Below are 6,000 nucleotides of genomic sequence, written 5' to 3' on the forward strand. Positions count from 1 at the left end.
TGACTCATTCTTTCCTTTATTTATCGTACACTGTTTCTTTTTTTCAAGATTACCTGGTTTCAAAACATTTCATGCAGTAAACATCCTTGCAGTCAGTCTCTCCTGCTTGATCTTCTACAGAGCACAAATTTATATTTATCCTTTTATTTGCATAAGGGCCAACTTATTTCTAGCCCCCCCCCAAAAGGGCTACCCCAAGTCGCAAACAGTGGGAGGATCTTTTGAGCACAAGGACACAAAAAAGCAGGGTAACTCCATTTTTTAAAGCAATTTTTAAAATATCACATTGAGGTGATGGTGTGAAAGTACTTCCTAAAGTTAAATTTGCAAGTGTCTGCCTTCTTCTTCTCTCCTCTGGATATCACACTGACACATCTGCCATTCGAATTGGATTTTGTGAAGCTTTTGAATTGGGAGTGGTGACACAGAATACTGTGGCTTTTGGAATGTCTTTCTATTGTTCCCTCCTGAGAGCCAGGATGATGGGATATATTACAGTTATGCTGTCTGTATTCCCAATCACCAATGTAAATTGACAGCAGCACCATAAAATCAGGCTTATTGGCAAAAAAAAAAAAACACAGATTGTTAGAGTATGAGTTCTACACTATTTATGTAAAGGGAAAAGAAATACTTTTAGCTGGAGATAATGTCTTGTCTTCCCTGTATTCCTGTATTGCCACACAGAGCTTGGAACATAGAAGGCATTCAGTGAGTATATGACAAAGATTAAATTGTTGCCTTGATGACACTTTCATTTCTCAGGCTGCAGAAAAATTCAAGCAAAGAATTGCTACTTTGGTCATAATTCTGAACAGGAAAGAAGAGCTGGTTGGTGAGATAGTGGTGATAGGAACCTTGGGAGAAGGTGAGTGTGTCATCGTAGAGTTTGTAGTAATGAAGGAAGGAAGTGCTGTTTATGGTCCACATCCATTACAGGGTTTAGAAAAGCATATTTCAAAAATTAGGGAAGTGAAAGGTAAGTATGACCCACTTGTCCTGACATAGTACATTTTTTAAAGGATGGGAGATATTCATAATCAAATACTCCTAATTTCTGAGTGATAGAAAAGGGAAGAAAATATCCAAAACAGATACTCAACATTTCTTATGCCCCAACATACCAGAAGGGACATGAGAGATAATAGTGCTCACTTCAAAACTAGAAAAACACGTATCACAATTTCTAGGGAAGAATGTGTAGTTTGAAACCCCACCCAAAATAGCATTCTTCCTTCCCTAGCCCAAACAGTATCATTGATCTGAGACTTCACAGGAAGTTCTTTTATAAGTCAGATTTGACATGATAATTGGAAGAGCATAGAATCAAACACACATTGTAGAGAAGGACATAATTTTTAAAATCATGTCATGAAGGCCAGAGCCTTGTAAAAACAGTGCTAAGGACCATTAAATGTGTGCATATATTTAGTTTCATTTAGAGCCAAGAACAAGGAAGAGCTAAGCCTGCTTGGTCATGCTGTTAAAAGTGACAGCTGACAGAACAATTTGCCCAGGATTTTTCATCAGTGGAAATAACGTTCAAATGGAAAAGGGTGGATGAAACATGGTTAAGAAGGAATTTGAAGCTCAAGGGAGATGAAAAAATTAGAGGAGATATATCTATTCCCTTTGGGTAGCCTAAATCTACAGGCCCAAGAGAATTGGATCTAAAAGCACTGAGAAAAAGCTGCAGAAGTAATCACAAAACTACTGTTACCGGTTTTTGAGACATCATAAAGCAGAGGTTCCATAAAACTGAAAATGAACAAATGCCCTGATTTTCTTAAAAATGTGTGTGTCAGGGAGGATGATTTACTAAGACTATGGATCTGTAAATTTAACAATTACTCCCAGCATAATTCTAAAATAAATTTTCAATCAAATAGTTTATAAGTATTCATTTAAAGAAAATAAGGCACTGGGTGTTGTACACAACTAATGAATCATTGAACACTACATCAAAAACTAATGATGTACTATATGTTGGCTAACTGAACATAATAAAGAAAATAAAGAAAAAAGAAAAAAAGAAAATCATGGTCATCAAGACCTCCAAGGTTCTCTAAGAATGAGTCACTAAGAAAAGAATATTTATGTGTCATTTTTATAGAATTACTAAATTAGACATTAAGGGAAAGAAATCATAAAGTTTGGATCTAGTAGACAATTAACACTGTATCTTGTGTTACCCTTGTGGAAAAGAAGAAATAAGAGAAGTTTGATAGCAATTAGGGGGATTTATAGTTAAATGAACTCTGTATATTTATTTCGACCTTGAGCAAGTTATGTAATGATTTACCATGGAGCTCTACCCTATTCAATATTTTTATCAATAACTTGGAAAAGATATTGAAGGTGTATATATTAAATTTTTTGATCATACAAAGCTAGAAACAATAGCTAATATATGCATGACAAAATCAAAACTCAGAAGATTAAGAAAAGCTTGAATTATAGCCAACAAGATTAAAATCAAAGTTGCCATATTTTTTTCACTGGCTTGTTTGGTACTAACCAAGGCTCGGTACCATACTTCAAAAATATAGCCAAACTGTGGAAGAAGCCAAGATGTCCTTCAACAAATGAATGAATAAAGGGGTACCTGGTTGGCTCAGTTGTTTAAGTCTCTGCCTTCGGCTCAGGTCGTGATCCCAGGGTCCTGGGATTGAGCCCCACATCAGGCTCCCTACTTCTCCCTCTCCCACTCCCCCTGCTTGTGCTTACTCTCTCCTTTCTCTCTCTCTCTGTCAAATAAATAAATAAAAATCTTTTTAAAAAGATGAATGGATAAAGAAGATGTGGTTCATATATACTATGGAATATTACTCAGGCATCAGAAAGGGTGAATACCTGCCATTTACATCTTGTATTATGCTAAGTGAAATAAGACAGAGAAAGACAATTATCATATGGTTTCACTTGTATGTGGAATATAAGGAATAGTACAAAGGATCATAGGGACGGGGAGGGAAAAATTGAATAGGAAGAAATCAAGAGGGAGACAAACCATAAGAGATTCTTAACTCCAGGAAATAAACAGGGTTGCAGAAAGGGAGGTGCATGGGGGGATGGGGTAACTGGGTGATGGGCACTAAGGAGGGCACGTGATGTGCTGAGCAGTGGGTGTTATATGCAATTAATGAATCGTTGAACATCACATCAAAAACTAATGATGGCTAATTGAATTTAAATTTAAAATTAAAATTTAAAATTAAATTTAAATTAAATTTAAACTTAAATTTATTTTAAATTTAAAAATAAAATTTTAAAAATGTACTTTAGGGCATAATCACTGTACAGTAGAACATTAACATAAATCATTAAAATAGAACTGTGCCTTGTCAAGATAAAGAAATATATGTATTACATCTGGAGAAAGGTTTATTTAGAGGCTGGAAACCATGTTCAATGACAGAAGGGAATTTTTAGCCTGGAGAATAAGAGACTTTAGTGGGACATGATAGTGGTCTTTAAATATTTGAAAAACTGGCATACATAGGAGAAATGAGAAGGATGAGGGAAGAATTGAGGCCAGGTGGAGGAAATATAGGAAGGAAGATTTTAGCTTTGTTCAAGACAAATTTTCTAACAACTTTAGCTGTTTAACATTGCAGTGGTCTGTGTACTAAGGTAGTGAATTCCCTATCAGTAGAGGAATTCAAGCAGGAACTAGATGACCATCTTTTGAACTATTCAGATAATTCTTTAGTTGGAAGAAAATTTAGACAAGATGAGTTCTAAAGTCCCTTCAACTCTGAGATTCTATGATACTGTCTGTCCATACTGGCAGTTCTTTTTGTCATCAATAGTTTCTTTTTTTTATTATTGTAATTTTTTTAAAATATTTTTTTAATATATTATGTTAGTCACCATACAGTACATCCCTGGTTTTTTATGTAAAGTTCGACGATTCATTAGTTGCCTATAACACCCTGTGCACCATGCAATACGTGCCCTCCTTACCATCACCAGCCTATCCCATTCCCCCACCCCCCTCCCCTCTGAAGTCCTCAGTTTGTTTCTCAGAGTCCATAGTCTCTCATGCTTCATTCCCCCTTCTGATTACCCCCTTTTCTTTATCCCTTTCTTCTCCTACCGATCTTCCTAGTTCTTATGTTCCATAGATGAGAGAAACCATGTGATAATTGTCTTTCTCTGCTTGACTTATTTCACTTAGCATTATCTCCTCCAGTGCCCATCCATGTTGCAGCAAATGTTGAGAAATCGTTCTTTTTGAAAGCTGAGTAATATTCCATTGTATATATGGACCACAACTTCTTAATCCAGTCATCTGTTGAAGGGCATCTCGGTTCCTTCCACGATTTAGCTATTGTGGACACAATGCTGCTATGAACATTGGGGTGCATATGTCCCTTCTCTTCACTAAGTCTGTCATCAATAGTTTCTATCATAATTTTCAAAGGGAAACTTGTAATTCCAAAAGCCTCATCACAGATACCTATAAAGCTTTAATCCCCAAATGTTTATTTTCCCTTTTCTTATACCATTCCTCCTTTCTTTCCTTCCCATGTACCCATTTAAAGATATACTATATTATTAATGTACCCATAGTGATAATCGAGCCCTACTTGTTTATACTTTGTACAAAAGACTATTTGTGCCATCAGAATAAACTATAGATATTTTTGTTCCTTTATATGTACAGGCATACCTTTTCTTATTGCACTTCACTTAATTGTGCTCCACAGATACTGCATTTTTTTTACGAATTGAAGTTTTGTGGCAACCCTGCATCAGCATGTCTTTTGGTGCCATTTTCCAATAGCATTTGCTCACTTCATGTCTTTGTGTCACATTTTGATAATTCTCACAATATTCCAAACTTTATTATTATTATTATCATCTTAGTTGTGATGATTTGTGATCAGTGATTACAACTTGTAAAAAGCCTAAATGATGGTTAGCATTTTTTAGCAATTAAGTATTTTTAAATTATGGTATGTACATTTTTTAGATGTAATGCTATTGCACACTTAATAGACTACAGTGTAGTATAAACATAACTTTTATACACACTGAGAAACCAAAAATTCATTTGACTCACTTTATTGTGGTATTTGCCTTATTGCAGTGGTCTGGAACCAAACCCACAATATTTCCAAGGTGTGCCTGTATGTGCCTGAGGAAAAAAGAAACTCTCACAAACACATTTTTAAAGAACTAAATCAATAATTATTTTGTAGAAGTAGTATATTGCTGTTTCCACTATTTATTCAGTGAAATATTCTGTTTTATATATGTATCAAGCACTGTTTTCTAAGTTAGGGTGTCGCCTGAAAAGATTAAGGCTATAGTCCAAGCATTTCTATCTCCAGTCTACATAATTTCTTAGAATAATGATAATGAATTCGCAAACCTTGGGTAAAGTAGTATGTCTTTTTTCTGGCACAGATGTTTAGTATTGTTCTACGTCTCTTTTAAGTGAATAACAATTATTGAGCTGTATTCTAGTAATTACCTATGTGGTAAGCAGTTTTATACCCATTATATTTGTTCCTTTTAAAAAATGCTTGTCGAAATAAGTCAGAGAAAGACAAATATATGATTTCACTCATGTGGAATTTAAGAAACAAAGCTGATGAACAAAGGGGAAGGGAAGGAAAAATAAAGTAAGATAGAAACAGAGAGGGAGACAAACCATAAGAGACTCTTAACTATAGGAAACAAACTGAAGGGAGGTGGGTGGGGGGGTGGGATAATTGGGTGATGGGCATTAAGGAGGGCACTTGATGGAATGAGTACTGCATGTTATATGCAACTGATGAATCACTAAATTCTACCCATGAAGCTAATAATATACTATATGTTAATTAAATTGCATTTAAGTAAAAAGTTTTTAAAAATAAGAAATAACAAGTGAAGTAGATGGCATTACTCACAGGCTTTAATTTGGTTTTCAGCCCATCGTCTGTGAAGTGCCTAGGTAGGTAGTGTGTGTGTGTGTGTGTGTGTGTGTGTGTGTGTGTGTGTGTGTGT

The sequence above is a fragment of the Ursus maritimus genome, assembly GCF_017311325.1.
Source record: "Ursus maritimus isolate PB19 chromosome X unlocalized genomic scaffold, ASM1731132v1 scaffold_X1, whole genome shotgun sequence".
Taxonomy (NCBI): Eukaryota; Metazoa; Chordata; class Mammalia; order Carnivora; family Ursidae; genus Ursus; species Ursus maritimus.